The sequence below is a fragment of the Diplotaxodon limnothrissa genome, linkage group LG3 (genome assembly GCF_057381915.1).
Source record: "Diplotaxodon limnothrissa isolate DT_005_m linkage group LG3, D_limnothrissa_male_GT1.1, whole genome shotgun sequence".
Classification (NCBI taxonomy): Eukaryota; Metazoa; Chordata; class Actinopteri; order Cichliformes; family Cichlidae; genus Diplotaxodon; species Diplotaxodon limnothrissa.
Window position 1 is genome coordinate 46840862 of NC_140598.1, and position 15049 is coordinate 46855910.

At 44.9% G+C, this 15049-nt stretch overlaps 12 non-coding genes across 12 annotated transcripts; 8 read left to right on the forward strand and 4 right to left on the reverse strand.

Annotated features, from left to right (window-relative positions):
• Positions 1-1954: 1954 nt before the first annotated feature.
• On the forward strand, positions 1955-2028 carry trnat-agu (transfer RNA threonine (anticodon AGU)). The gene has a single exon. It is a non-coding gene; the product is annotated as a tRNA-Thr (tRNA).
• A 943-nt stretch (positions 2029-2971) lies between these two features.
• trnat-cgu (transfer RNA threonine (anticodon CGU)) lies at positions 2972-3045 on the reverse strand. The gene has a single exon. It is a non-coding gene; the product is annotated as a tRNA-Thr (tRNA).
• A 111-nt stretch (positions 3046-3156) lies between these two features.
• Positions 3157-3230, forward strand: trnat-ugu (transfer RNA threonine (anticodon UGU)). The gene has a single exon. It is a non-coding gene; the product is annotated as a tRNA-Thr (tRNA).
• A 1995-nt stretch (positions 3231-5225) lies between these two features.
• trnat-agu (transfer RNA threonine (anticodon AGU)) lies at positions 5226-5299 on the forward strand. Its single transcript has one exon. It is a non-coding gene; the product is annotated as a tRNA-Thr (tRNA).
• Positions 5300-6242: 943 nt separating this feature from the next.
• Positions 6243-6316, reverse strand: trnat-cgu (transfer RNA threonine (anticodon CGU)). Its single transcript has one exon. It is a non-coding gene; the product is annotated as a tRNA-Thr (tRNA).
• A 110-nt stretch (positions 6317-6426) lies between these two features.
• Positions 6427-6500, forward strand: trnat-ugu (transfer RNA threonine (anticodon UGU)). The gene has a single exon. It is a non-coding gene; the product is annotated as a tRNA-Thr (tRNA).
• Positions 6501-8483: 1983 nt separating this feature from the next.
• trnat-agu (transfer RNA threonine (anticodon AGU)) lies at positions 8484-8557 on the forward strand. Its single transcript has one exon. It is a non-coding gene; the product is annotated as a tRNA-Thr (tRNA).
• Positions 8558-9497: 940 nt separating this feature from the next.
• On the reverse strand, positions 9498-9571 carry trnat-cgu (transfer RNA threonine (anticodon CGU)). Its single transcript has one exon. It is a non-coding gene; the product is annotated as a tRNA-Thr (tRNA).
• Positions 9572-9681: 110 nt separating this feature from the next.
• trnat-ugu (transfer RNA threonine (anticodon UGU)) lies at positions 9682-9755 on the forward strand. The gene has a single exon. It is a non-coding gene; the product is annotated as a tRNA-Thr (tRNA).
• A 1984-nt stretch (positions 9756-11739) lies between these two features.
• On the forward strand, positions 11740-11813 carry trnat-agu (transfer RNA threonine (anticodon AGU)). The gene has a single exon. It is a non-coding gene; the product is annotated as a tRNA-Thr (tRNA).
• Positions 11814-12756: 943 nt separating this feature from the next.
• Positions 12757-12830, reverse strand: trnat-cgu (transfer RNA threonine (anticodon CGU)). Its single transcript has one exon. It is a non-coding gene; the product is annotated as a tRNA-Thr (tRNA).
• A 110-nt stretch (positions 12831-12940) lies between these two features.
• On the forward strand, positions 12941-13014 carry trnat-ugu (transfer RNA threonine (anticodon UGU)). Its single transcript has one exon. It is a non-coding gene; the product is annotated as a tRNA-Thr (tRNA).
• The last annotated feature ends 2035 nt before the right edge of the window (positions 13015-15049 follow it).

Consider the following 15049-nt stretch of genomic DNA (forward strand, 5'->3'; position numbering starts at 1 on the left):
GATTGCAAAGTGAACTAATTATCTAAAAAAGTTTTCACATATGAAAGTGTGCCAGACAGTTGGCAAATTGGTGTTAATGATAGCCATACATGTGTATACTTTTGCAAGGAGTGTGTTGGAAATTTGGTAATTGAGTGTTGTGCAGTGAATTGTGCCTACAGTTTTGCAAAGTGTCTGTTACAAAATTGCAAACTGAGTGCAAAGCAGTTTTTGTGCTTTTAGTTTTGCAAACTCAGTGAGTGGTTTTGCTATAAGTCTGGATAGTTTTAGAGATTGTGCTACAGGAATCACAGTTAGGGTTTAAGCATTCAGAAAAAACTGTAAAAACAGCATAAGGAGGTGTTCTACTGTTCTTGTTTCCTCTTATGTTATGGAAAAGTGTATAGGCAGCAGGAATTTGAGTCAGGTCTCGGTTTTTCTTGATGATGTCACTCCTTTCTCAGCTACACTTGAGAACCATGAGGAACGATCGCTGAAGGTCCTCCATAGGATGAAAGAATTTACTTTAAAGCTGTCGCCAGAGAAATGTCAGTTCTTCAGGACATCTGTCCAATATCTCGGCTATGTTGTATCATCAGAAGGGGTCAAAACAGATCCAGCTGCCCTCACTACCTGGCCAAGACCAGCTAAGATCAAGTAGCTTAAGTCTTTCCTTGGGTTCACTGGATATTACAGGAGGTTTATAAAAGACTATTCCAAGCTTGCAATACCCCTTAATCACTTAAGTGCTGGTTGCCTCCCACTGAAGAGAAAATCCAGTCTGTCGGGCAGAAACCACAAGGTTTCTACCAGTGCGGATCTCAAAAAACCTTTTCACGAAAAATGGACCCCAACCGCTGAAGATACTTTTAAGACATTGTCTCTAAAGCTCACAACAGCTCCTGTTCTTGGGTTTGCAGATCCAAAGAGACATTATATTGTGCACACCGATGCAAGTGCCCATGTTCTCGGTGCAGCCTTATATCAAGAACAGGAGAACAAGTTAAGAGTCACTGCCTGTGCCAGTAGGGGTCTCTCCAAGTCCGAGCAAAGGTACCCTGCACACAAGCTTGACTTCCTGTCTGTGAAGTGGGCTGTCACCCAGAACGTTTTCCGCTATCTCTATGGAGCAAAATTTACAGTGATGACAGACAATAATCCACTCACATATGTTTTAACATCTGCAAAGTTGGACGCAGTAGGGCATTGCTGGTTGGCCGTACTTTCCAGTTTTGATTTTGACATTGAGTATAGCGCTGGGAAGAACAACCAAGATGCAGATGGGCTGTTGAGACGTCCGTATCGGCATGCCTGTGATATATCTGATCAGAGTTCTAATGATGAGGAAAATGCCATTGAAGGCTTTACTGCACAGCTCTTGCGCCGCAACAAAGAGCCTGATTTTCCAACCGAGGCAGTAAAGGCAGTATGCAAGAGACATGAGTATTCCTCAACTCTTGAGGAGGAGGCAGCAGTACCATCGTCTGCACGAGCACAATGTTTGGCTATTGGAGCCTCTGCAATACCAGCAGATTTCTGTCAAACTGATGTAGCTGGGCCATGCCCCCTGAAGCAGATGTCTCTTTCCGATTGGCTACGTGAACAGAAATTAGATCTGGAGAGCTGAGAGAGTCTTGCAGAAAGCTACCAGTTAGCCATTGAGCACAGTCAAAAGAGTGCTTTGCGAAACAAACAAAGGTTTGACAGTCAAGTGCGGGAATCCACCCTTGCCAAGGGAAATAGAGTTGTTTTGAGGACTTGTTCAGACTCACCCTGTTGAATCAGTCTCAAAAGATTCTCCTTCACCTTATGATGTTTCCACTGAGGTCATTGAAGAAGTGAGGAACAGGAAGTTACTTGTTGGACTATTTGACCATATCCTACATTTATAGTGCACAAAAATTAAAAAATTGAACTCGTCTCCTTCTGCAGTAACAGGTAATACCAGGTATTACCGGTTTGGCTCACGGCAGGAGGCACTGTGGCTTAGCTGGTCAAAGCGCCTGTCTAGTAAACAGGAGATCCTGGGTTCAAATCCCAGCAGTACCTTCCTGTTACCATTTGAAACCATCTTCTTCACAGTGTTGATTGCATTGTTAATCTTGGAATTGGGAAATCTTTCAAAGTCTGTCTATGTCCTCAGTTATCCACCTCACGGTACTCTTGAGAGCTTTAAAAACTTCTTTTCACATCCTGATCCAAGAAGCTTCTTCAGTTCTAGAACAAATGCTGGAGGTGTCCCAGGCATTAAACCGCTAGTGGAGCTTCTGAGGGTTGTTCACCCAATATTGATGTCTTGGGCGCGTATAAATCTTCATTGTGTCAAAGGAGCTTGCAAAGAAAAGCGTCTAGACTTCTTTAAGTTGCTTGAAGACGTTTCACCTCTCATCCGAGAAGCTTCTTAAGTTCTAAGGTCAAATGGTGGAGAGTTGCAGATATAAACCTAGTGGGAGTGATCCCCCACAGAGGGACAAAAGGACCCCCTGATGATCCTTTAATCGCCTGAGCCAAGGTGTGAAACTGGGTGTGGGTCCCCATCAGCCAGAGTTTCGGGTGTGTTCATTGTGAAACCTGGTCCCACCTTATCATGCGAATTCCTGAGGTCAGATGGCCCAGGATGTGAGTGGGCGTTAAGGCGTCTGGGAAGGGATCTCAAAACTGGATTATAGATGGCAGAGAGTTGGTGTCGTAAACCCCCGCCTCTGTTCAAAGATGGACGCTCACAGTGGACATAGATGGCTTCTTTCACTCCTCTTTCAAACCATCTGTCCTCTCTGTCCAAAATGTCAACGTTGGCATCCTCGAAAGAGTGTCCTTTATCCTTAAGATGCAGATGGACTGCTGAGTCTTGTCTTGGGGAGGTGGCTCTTCTGTGTTGTGCCATGCCATCATTGTGTCCTCTTCTTGGAAACGAAGGAGAGAAAGCATAACTCCCAATGCTTCCCGCCATCAGCACTCATTAATGAAATGTAATGGCATTGGTAGGGAGGTAAGGCACTGCCGGGATTTGAACCCAGGATCTCCTGTTTACGAGACAGGCGCTTTGGCCAGCTAAGCCACAGCGCCTTGAGCTGTGTTCCTCTGGCTACTGCCCAACAGCTGGTGGGGAAAAAATGTGACGAACCGATTCAAACCTGTGTCTGCAGAGGTTACTTGGTTTTTCCCTTCCCTGAAGGAGGCACTGTAGCTTAGCCGGTCAAAGCACCTGTCTTGTAAACAGGAGATCCTGGGTTCAAATCCCAGCAGTGCCTGTTGAGCTGTTTCAAAATAAGAAGCTCTGTGTAGGCAACTTTTCCTCAATGTCAAAATAAAAGAAAGTAAGGTGTTGAATCTCAAGTTTGGAGGCACTAAAGATTTAGCAAAGGACACCCCAGCAGCTGTGCACCACATGCAGATGAAAAACAATCAAAACTGAAAGTGTACTCAAACATGAAACTGCGCAACTGTAACAACAGACATAAATGGACCAGTATAGAAACTGGGTGAGGCAGGGTCATATTGAGCTTTCGTCCCAAAAGTACTGTCAAGATTCTGCAAATCATTTGATTTACTGATAAGAGAAGGTAAGACTGTTAGGTGTTGTGTTAAAATAAATGCCCAAGTGTTCTCTATTAAAAACAGCATAAGGAGGCGTTCTAGTCTTCTTGTTTCCTCTTATGTTATGGAAAAGTGTATAGGCAGCAGGAATTTGAGTCAGGTCTCGGTTTTTCTTGATGATGTCACTCCTTTCTCAGCTACACTTGAGAACCATGAGGAACGATCGCTGAAGGTCCTCCATAGGATGAAAGAATTTACTTTAAAGCTGTCGCCAGAGAAATGTCAGTTCTTCAGGACATCTGTCCAATATCTCGGCTATGTTGTATCATCAGAAGGGGTCAAAACAGATCCAGCTGCCCTCACTACCTGGCCAAGACCAGCTAAGATCAAGTAGCTTAAGTCTTTCCTTGGGTTCACTGGATATTACAGGAGGTTTATAAAAGACTATTCCAAGCTTGCAATACCCCTTAATCACTTAAGTGCTGGTTGCCTCCCACTGAAGAGAAAATCCAGTCTGTCTGGCAGAAACCACAAGGTTTCTACCAGTGCGGATCTCAAAAAACCTTTTCACGAAAAATGGACCCCAACCGCTGAAGATACTTTGAAGACATTGACTCTCAAGCTCACAACAGCTCCTGTTCTTGGGTTTGCAGATCCAAAGAGACATTATATTGTGCACACCGATGCAAGCGCCCATGTTCTCGGTGCAGCCTTATATCAAGAACAGGAGAACAAGTTAAGAGTCACTGCCTGTGCCAGTAGGGGTCTCTCCAAGTCCGAGCAAAGGTACCCTGCACACAAGCTTGACTTCCTGTCTGTGAAGTGGGCTGTCACCCAGAACGTTTTCCGCTATCTCTATGGAGCAAAATTTACAGTGATGACAGACAATAATCCACTCACATATGTTTTAACATCTGCAAAGTTGGACGCAGTAGGGCATTGCTGGTTGGCCGTACTTTCCAGTTTTGATTTTGACATTGAGTATAGCGCTGGGAAGAACAACCAAGATGCAGATGGGCTGTTGAGACGTCCGTATCGGCATGCCTGTGATATATCTGATCAGAGTTCTAATGATGAGGAAAATGCCATTGAAGGCTTTACTGCACAGCTCTTGCGCCGCAACAAAGAGCCTGATTTTCCAACCGAGGCAGTAAAGGCAGTATGCAAGAGACATGAGTATTCCTCAACTCTTGAGGAGGAGGCAGCAGTATCATCGTCTGCACGAGTACAATGTTTGGCTATTGGAGCCTCTGCAATACCAGCAGATTTCTGTCAAACTGATGTAGCTGGGCCATGCCCCCTGAAGCAGATGTCTCTTTCCGATTGGCTACGTGAACAGAAATTAGATCTGGAGAGCTGAGAGAGTCTTGCAGAAAGCTACCAGTTAGCCATTGAGCACAGTCAAAAGAGTGCTTTGCGAAACAAACAAAGGTTTGACAGTCAAGTGCGGGAATCCACCCTTGCCAAGGGAAATAGAGTTGTTTTGAGGACTTGTTCAGACTCACCCTGTTGAATCAGTCTCAAAAGATTCTCCTTCACCTTATGATGTTTCCACTGAGGTCATTGAAGAAGTGAGGAACAGGAAGTTACTTGTTGGACTATTTGACCATATCCTACATTTATAGTGCACAAAGGTTAAAAAGATTGAACTCGTCTCCTTCTGCAGTACCAGGTAATACCAGGTATCACCGGTTTGCCTCACCGCAGGAGGCACTGTGGCTTAGCTGGTCAAAGCGCCTGTCTAGTAAGCAGGAGACCCTGGGTTCAAATCCCAGCAGTGCCTTGCTATTACCATTTGAAACCATCTTCTTCACAGTGTTGATTGCATTGTTAATCTTGGAGTTGGGAAATCTTTCAAAGTCTGTGTATGTCCTCAGTTATCCACCTCACGGTACTCTTGAGAGCTTTAAAAACTTCTTTTCACATCCTGATCCAAGAAGCTTCTTCAGTTCTAGAACAAATGCTGGAGGTGTCCCAGGCATTAAACCGCTAGTGGAGCTTCTGAGGGTTGTTCACCCAATATTGATGTCTTGGGCGTGTCTAAATCTTCATTGTGTCAAAGGAGCTTGCAAAGAAAAGCGTCTAGACTTCTTTAAGTTGCTTGAAGACGTTTCACCTCTCATCCGAGAAGCTTCTTAAGTTCTAAGGTCAAATGGTGGAGAGTCCCAGATATAAACCTAGTGGGAGTGACCCCCCACAGAGGGACAAAAGGACCCCCTGATGATCCTCTAATCGCCTGAGCCAAGGTGTGAAACTGGGTGTGGGTCCCCATCAGCCAGAGTTTCGGTTGTGTTCATTGTGAAACCTGGCCCCACCTTATCATGCGAATTCCTGAGGTCAGATGGCCCAGGATGTGAGTGGGTGTTAAGGCGTCTGGGAAGGGATCTCAAAACTGGATTATAGATGGCAGAGAGTTGGTGTCGTAAACCCCCGCCTCTGTTCAAAGATGGTCGCTCACAGTGGACATAGATGGCTTCTTTCACTCCTCTTTCAAACCATCTGTCCTCTCTGTCCAAAATGGCAACGTTGGCATCCTCGAAAGAGTGTCCTTTATCCTTAAGATGCAGATGGACAGCTGAGTCTTGTCTTGTGGAGGTGGCTCTTCTGTGTTGTGCCATGCCATCATTGTGTCCTCTTCTTGGAAACGAAGGAGAGAAAGCATAACTCCCAATGCTTCCCGCCATCAGCACCCGTTAATGAAATGTAATGGCATTGGTAGGGAGGTAAGGCACTGCCAGGATTTGAACCCAGGATCTCCTGTTTACGAGACAGGCGCTTTGGCCAGCTAAGCCACAGCGCCTTGAGCTGTGTGCCTCTGGCTGCTGCCCAACAGCTGGTGGGGAAAAATGTGACGAACTGATTCAAACCTGTGTCTGCAGAGGTTACTTGGTTTTTCCCTTCCCTGCAGGAGGCACTGTAGCTTAGCCGGTCAAAGCACCTGTCTTGTAAACAGGAGATCCTGGGTTCAAATCCCAGCAGTGCCTGTTGAGCTGTTTCAAAATAAGAGGCAACTTTTCCTCAATGTCAAAATAAAAGAAAGTAAGGTGTTGAATCTCAAGTTTGGAGGCACTAAAGATTTAGCAAAGGACACCCCAGCAGCTGTGCACCACATGCAGATGAAAAACAATCAAAACTGAAAGTGTACTCAAACATGAAACTGCGCAACTGTAACAACAGACATAAATGGACCAGTATAGAAACTGGGTGAGGCAGGGTTATATTGAGCTTTCGTCCCAAAACTAATGTCAACATTCTGCAAATCATTCGAGTTAGTGATAAGAGAAGGTAAGACTGTTAGGTGTTGTGTTAAAATAAATGCCCAAGTGTTCTCTATTAAAAACAGCATAAGGAGGTGTTCTAGTCTTCTTGTTTCCTCTTATGTTATGGAAAAGTGTATAGGCAGCAGGAATTTGAGTCAGGTCTCGGTTTTTCTTGATGATGTCACTCCTTTCTCAGCTACACTTGAGAACCATGAGGAACGATCGCTGAAGGTCCTCCATAGGATGAAAGAATTTACTTTAAAGCTGTCGCCAGAGAAATGTCAGTTCTTCAGGACATCTGTCCAATATCTCAGCCATGTTGTATCATCAGAAGGGCTCAAAACAGATCCAGCTGCCCTCACTACCTGGCCAAGACCAGCTAACATCAAGTAGCTTAAGTCTTTCCTTGGGTTCACTGGATATTACAGGAGGTTTATAAAAGACTATTCCAAGCTTGCAATACCCCTTAATCACTTAAGTGCTGGTTGCCTCCCACTGAAGAGAAAATCCAGTCTGTCTGGCAGAAACCACAAGGTTTCTACCAGTGCGGATCTCAAAAAACCTTTTCACGAAAAATGGACCCCAACCGCTGAAGATACTTTTAAGACATTGATTCTCAAGCTCACAACAGCTCCTGTTCTTGGGTTTGCAGATCCAAAGAACATTATATTGTGCACACCGATGCAAGCGCCCATGTTCTCGGTGCAGCCCTATATCAAGAACAGGAGAGCAAGTTAAGAGTCATTGCCTGTGCCAGTAGGGGTCTCTCCAAGTCCGAGCAAAGGTACCCTGCACACAAGCTTGACTTCCTGTCTGTGAAGTGGGCTGTCACCCAGAACGTTTTCCGCTGTATCTATGGAGTAAAATGTACAGTGATGACAGACAATAATCCACTCACATACGTTTTAACATCTGCAAAGTTGGACGCAGTAGGGCATTGCTGGTTGGCCGTACTTTCCAGTTTTGATTTTGACATTGAGTATAGTGCTGGGAAGGACAACCAAGATGCAGATGGGCTGTTGAGACGTCCGTATCTGCATGCCTGTGATATATCTGATCAGAGTTCTAATGATGAGGAAAATGCCATTGAAGGCTTTACTGCACAGCTCTTGCGCCGCAACAAAGAGCCAGATTTTCCAACCGAGGCAGTAAAGGCAGTATGCAAGAGACATGAGTATTCCTCAACTCTTGAGGAGGAGGCAGCAGTACCATCGTCTGCACGAGTACAATGTTTGGCTATTGGAGCCTCTGCAATACCAGCAGATTTCTGTCAAACTGATGTAGCTGGGCCATGCCCCCTGCTGCAGATGTCTCTTTCCGATTGGCTACGTGAACAGAAATTAGATCTGGAGAGCTGAGAGAGTCTTGCAGAAAGCTACCAGTTAGCCATTGAGCACATTCAAAAGAGTGCTTTACGAAACAAACAAAGCTTTGACAGTAAAGTGCGGGAATCCACCCTTGCCAAGGGAAATAGAGTTGTTTTGAGGACTTGTTCAGACTCACCCTGTTGAATCAGTCTCAAAAGATTCTCCTTCACCTTATGATGTTTCCACTGAGGTCATTGAAGAAGTGAGGAACAGGAAGTTACTTGTTGGACTATTTGACCATATCCTACATTTATAGTGCACAAAGGTTAAAAAGATTGAACTCGTCTCCTTCTGCAGTACCAGGTAATACCAGGTATCACCGGTTTGCCTCACTGCAGGAGGCACTGTGGCTTAGCTGGTCAAAGCGCCTGTCTAGTAAGCAGGAGACCCTGGGTTCAAATCCCAGCAGTGCCTTCCTGTTACCATTTGAAACCATCTTCTTCACAGTGTTAATTGCATTCTTAATCTTGGAGTTGGGAAATCTTTCAAAGTCTTTGTATGTCCTCAGTTATCCACCTCACGGTACTCTTGAGAGCTTTAAAAACTTCTTTGCACCCTGATCCAAGAAGCTTCTTCAGTTCTAGAACAAATGCTGGAGGGTCCCAGGCATTAAACCGCTAGTGGAGCTTCTGAGGGTTGTTCACCCAATATTGATGTCTTGGGCATGTCTAAATCTTCATTGTGTCAAAGGAGCTTGCAAAGAAAAGCGTCTAGACTTCTTTAAGTTGCTTGAAGACGTTTCACCTCTCATCCGAGAAGCTTCTTAAGTTCTAAGGTCAAATGGTGGAGAGTCCCAGATATAAACCTAGTGGGAGTGACCCCCCACAGAGGGACAAAAGGACCCCCTGATGATCCTCTAATCGCCTGAGCCAAGGTGTGAAACTGGGTGTGGGTCCCCATCAGCCAGAGTTTCGGTTGTGTTCATTGTGAAACCTGGCCCCACCTTATCATGCGAATTCCTGAGGTCAGATGGCCCAGGATGTGAGTGGGTGTTAAGGCGTCTGGGAAGGGATCTCAAAACTGGATTATAGATGGCAGAGAGTTGGTGTCGTAAACCCCCGCCTCTGTTCAAAGATGGTCGCTCACAGTGGACATAGATGGCTTCTTTCACTCCTCTTTCAAACCATCTGTCCTCTCTGTCCAAAATGGCAACGTTGGCATCCTCGAAAGAGTGTCCTTTATCCTTAAGATGCAGATGGACAGCTGAGTCTTATCTTGTGGAGGTGGCTCTTCTGTGTTGTGCCATGCCATCATTGTGTCCTCTTCTTGGAAACGAAGGAGAGAAAGCATAACTCCCAATGCTTCCCGCCATCAGCACCCGTTAATGAAATGTAATGGCATTGGTAGGGAGGTAAGGCACTGCCAGGATTTGAACCCAGGATCTCCTGTTTACGAGACAGGCGCTTTGGCCAGCTAAGCCACAGCGCCTTGAGCTGTGTTCCTCTGGCTACTGCCCAACAGCTGGTGGGGAAAAATGTGACGAACTGATTCAAACCTGTGTCTGCAGAGGTTACTTGGTTTTTCCCTTCCCTGAAGGAGGCACTGTAGCTTAGCCGGTCAAAGCACCTGTCTTGTAAACAGGAGATCCTGGGTTCAAATCCCAGCAGTGCCTGTTGAGCTGTTTCAAAATAAGAGGCAACTTTTCCTCAATGTCAAAATAAAAGAAAGTAAGGTGTTGAATCTCAAGTTTGGAGGCACTAAAGATTTAGCAAAGGACACCCCAGCAGCTGTGCACCACATGCAGATGAAAAACAATCAAAACTGAAAGTGTACTCAAACATGAAACTGCGCAACTGTAACAACAGACATAAATGGACCAGTATAGAAACTGGGTGAGGCAGGGTTATATTGAGCTTTCGTCCCAAAACTAATGTCAACATTCTGCAAATCATTCGAGTTAGTGATAAGAGAAGGTAAGACTGTTAGGTGTTGTGTTAAAATAAATGCCCAAGTGTTCTCTATTAAAAACAGCATAAGGAGGTGTTCTAGTCTTCTTGTTTCCTCTTATGTTATGGAAAAGTGTATAGGCAGCAGGAATTTGAGTCAGGTCTCGGTTTTTCTTGATGATGTCACTCCTTTCTCAGCTACACTTGAGAACCATGAGGAACGATCGCTGAAGGTCCTCCATAGGATGAAAGAATTTACTTTAAAGCTGTCGCCAGAGAAATGTCAGTTCTTCAGGACATCTGTCCAATATCTCGGCTATGTTGTATCATCAGAAGGGGTCAAAACAGATCCAGCTGCCCTCACTACTTGGCCAAGACCAGCTAAGATCAAGTAGCTTAAGTCTTTCCTTGGGTTCACTGGATATTACAGGAGGTTTATAAAAGACTATTCCAAGCTTGCAATACCCCTTAATCACTTAAGTGCTGGTTGCCTCCCACTGAAGAGAATATCCAGTCTGTCTGGCAGAAACCATAAGGTTTCTACCAGTGCGGATCTCAAAAAACCTTTTCACGAAAAATGGACCCCAACCGCTGAAGATAATTTGAAGACATTGACTCTCAAGCTCACAACAGCTCCTGTTCTTGGGTTTGCAGATCCAAAGAGACATTATATTGTGCACACCGATGCAAGCGCCCATGTTCTCGGTGCAGCCTTATATCAAGAACAGGAGAACAAGTTAAGAGTCACTGCCTGTGCCAGTAGGGGTCTCTCCAAGTCCGAGCAAAGGTACCCTGCACACAAGCTTGACTTCCTGTCTGTGAAGTGGGCTGTCACCCAGAACGTTTTCCGCTATCTCTATGGAGCAAAATTTACAGTGATGACAGACAATAATCCACTCACATATGTTTTAACATCTGCAAACTTGGATGCAGTAGGGCATTGCTGGTTGGCCGTACTTTCCAGTTTTGATTTTGACATTGAGTATAGCGCTGGGAAGAACAACCAAGATGCAGATGGGCTGTTGAGACGTCCGTATCGGCATGCCTGTGATATATCTGATCAGAGTTCTAATGATGAGGAAAATGCCATTGAAGGCTTTACTGCACAGCTCTTGCGCCGCAACAAAGAGCCTGATTTTCCAACCGAGGCAGTAAAGGCAGTATGCAAGAGACATGAGTATTCCTCAACTCTTGAGGAGGAGGCAGCAGTATCATCGTCTGCACGAGTACAATGTTTGGCTATTGGAGCCTCTGCAATACCAGCAGATTTCTGTCAAACTGATGTAGCTGGGCCATGCCCCCTGAAGCAGATGTCTCTTTCCGATTGGCTACGTGAACAGAAATTAGATCTGGAGAGCTGAGAGAGTCTTGCAGAAAGCTACCAGTTAGCCATTGAGCACAGTCAAAAGAGTGCTTTGCGAAACAAACAAAGGTTTGACAGTCAAGTGCGGGAATCCACCCTTGCCAAGGGAAATAGAGTTGTTTTGAGGACTTGTTCAGACTCACCCTGTTGAATCAGTCTCAAAAGATTCTCCTTCACCTTATGATGTTTCCACTGAGGTCATTGAAGAAGTGAGGAACAGGAAGTTACTTGTTGGACTATTTGACCATATCCTACATTTATAGTGCACAAAGGTTAAAAAGATTGAACTCGTCTCCTTCTGCAGTACCAGGTAATACCAGGTATCACCGGTTTGCCTCACCGCAGGAGGCACTGTGGCTTAGCTGGTCAAAGCGCCTGTCTAGTAAGCAGGAGACCCTGGGTTCAAATCCCAGCAGTACCTTGCTATTACCATTTGAAACCATCTTCTTCACAGTGTTGATTGCATTGTTAATCTTGGAGTTGGGAAATCTTTCAAAGTCTGTGTATGTCCTCAGTTATCCACCTCACGGTACTCTTGAGAGCTTTAAAAACTTCTTTTCACATCCTGATCCAAGAAGCTTCTTCAGTTCTAGAACAAATGCTGGAGGTGTCCCAGGCATTAAACCGCTAGTGGAGCTTCTGAGGGTTGTTCACCCAATATTGATGTCTTGGGCGTGTCTAAATCTTCATTGTGTCAAAGGAGCTTGCAAAGAAAAGCGTCTAGACTTCTTTAAGTTGCTTGAAGACGTTTCACCTCTCATCCGAGAAGCTTCTTAAGTTCTAAGGTCAAATGGTGGAGAGTCCCAGATATAAACCTAGTGGGAGTGACCCCCCACAGAGGGACAAAAGGACCCCCTGATGATCCTCTAATCGCCTGAGCCAAGGTGTGAAACTGGGTGTGGGTCCCCATCAGCCAGAGTTTCGGTTGTGTTCATTGTGAAACCTGGCCCCACCTTATCATGCGAATTCCTGAGGTCAGATGGCCCAGGATGTGAGTGGGTGTTAAGGCGTCTGGGAAGGGATCTCAAAACTGGATTATAGATGGCAGAGAGTTGGTGTCGTAAACCCCCGCCTCTGTTCAAAGATGGTCGCTCACAGTGGACATAGATGGCTTCTTTCACTCCTCTTTCAAACCATCTGTCCTCTCTGTCCAAAATGGCAACGTTGGCATCCTCGAAAGAGTGTCCTTTATCCTTAAGATGCAGATGGACTGCTGAGTCTTGTCTTGTGGAGGTGGCTCTTCTGTGTTGTGCCATGCCATCATTGTGTCCTCTTCTTGGAAACGAAGGAGAGAAAGCATAACTCCCAATGCTTCCTGCCATCAGCACTCGTTAATGAAATGTAATGGCATTGGTAGGGAGGTAAGGCACTGCCGGGATTTGAACCCAGGATCTCCTGTTTACGAGACAGGCGCTTTGGCCAGCTAAGCCACAGCGCCTTGAGCTGTGTTCCTCTGGCTGCTGCCCAACAGCTGGTGGGGAAAAATGTGACGAACTGATTCAAACCTGTGTCTGCAGAGGTTACTTGGTTTTTCCCTTCCCTGAAGGAGGCACTGTAGCTTAGCCGGTCAAAGCACCTGTCTTGTAAACAGGAGATCCTGGGTTCAAATCCCAGCAGTGCCTGTTGAGCTGTTTCAAAATAAGAGGCAACTTTTCCTCAATGTCAAAATAAAAGAAAGTAAGGTGTTGAATCTCAAGTTTGGAGGCACTAAAGATTTAGCAAAGGACACCCCAGCAGCTGTGCACCACATGCAGATGAAAAACAATCAAAACTGAAAGTGTACTCAAACATGAAACTGCGCAACTGTAACAACAGACATAAATGGACCAGTATAGAAACTGGGTGAGGCAGGGTCATATTGAGCTTTCGTCCCAAAAGTACTGTCAAGATTCTGCAAATCATTTGATTTACTGATAAGAGAAGGTAAGACTGTTAGGTGTTGTGTTAAAATAAATGCCCAAGTGTTCTCTATTAAAAACAGCATAAGGAGGTGTTCTAGTATTCTTGTTTCCTCTTATGTTATGGAAAAGTGTATAGGCAGCAGGAATTTGAGTCAGGTCTCGGTTTTTCTTGATGATGTCACTCCTTTCTCAGCTACACTTGAGAACCATGAGGAACGATCGCTGAAGGTCCTCCATAGGATGAAAGAATTTACTTTAAAGCTGTCGCCAGAGAAATGTCAGTTCTTCAGGACATCTGTCCAATATCTCGGCTATGTTGTATCATCAGAAGGGGTCAAAACAGATCCAGCTGCCCTCACTACCTGGCCAAGACCAGCTAAGATCAAGTAGCTTAAGTCTTTCCTTGGGTTCACTGGATATTACAGGAGGTTTATAAAAGACTATTCCAAGCTTGCAATACCCCTTAATCACTTAAGTGCTGGTTGCCTCCCACTGAAGAGAAAATCCAGTCTGTCTGGCAGAAACCACAAGGTTTCTACCAGTGCGGATCTCAAAAAACCTTTTCACGAAAAATGGACCCCAACCGCTGAAGATACTTTGAAGACTTACACTCAATGTCACTTACCCATTATATTGTATATTGTATAGCTTCCTTGTTATATGTAAAATTGTATTTATTTAAATTTTTACTTTTTAATTATTTTACTTGCATTTTTTTAAATCACTTTTATATTTAAATATATTTAAATGTTCATTTGCTATTTATCTAGGGATTGAAGAGTAACGCAATTTCTATTCTCCGTATGTCCTGTACATGTGGAAGAATCGACAAATAAAGTTGACTTTGACTTTGAAAAAAAAAAAAAAAAAAAAAAAAAAAAAAGACATTGACTCTCAAGCTCACAACAGCTCCTGTTCTTGGGTTTGCAGATCCAAAGAGACATTATATTGTGCACACCGATGCAAGCGCCCATGTTCTCGGTGCAGCCTTATATCAAGAACAGGAGAACAAGTTAAGAGTCACTGCCTGTGCCAGTAGGGGTCTCTCCAAGTCCGAGCAAAGGTACCCTGCACACAAGCTTGACTTCCTGTCTGTGAAGTGGGCTGTCACCCAGAACGTTTTCCGCTATCTCTATGGAGCAAAATTTACAGTGATGACAGACAATAATCCACTCACATATGTTTTAACATCTGCAAACTTGGATGCAGTAGGGCATTGCTGGTTGGCCGTACTTTCCAGTTTTGATTTTGACATTGAGTATAGCGCTGGGAAGAACAACCAAGATGCAGATGGGCTGTTGAGACGTCCGTATCGGCATGCCTGTGATATATCTGATCAGAGTTCTAATGATGAGGAAAATGCCATTGAAGGCTTTACTGCACAGCTCTTGCGCCGCAACAAAGAGCCTGATTTTCCAACCGAGGCAGTAAAGGCAGTATGCAAGAGACATGAGTATTCCTCAACTCTTGAGGAGGAGGCAGCAGTATCATCGTCTGCACGAGTACAATGTTTGGCTATTGGAGCCTCTGCAATACCAGCAGATTTCTGTCAAACTGATGTAGCTGGGCCATGCCCCCTGAAGCAGATGTCTCTTTCCGATTGGCTACGTGAACAGAAATTAGATCTGGAGAGCTGAGAGAGTCTTGCAGAAAGCTACCAGTTAGCCATTGAGCACAGTCAAAAGAGTGCTTTGCGAAACAAACAAAGGTTTGACAGTCAAGTGCGGGAATCCACCCTTGCCAAGGGAAATAGAGT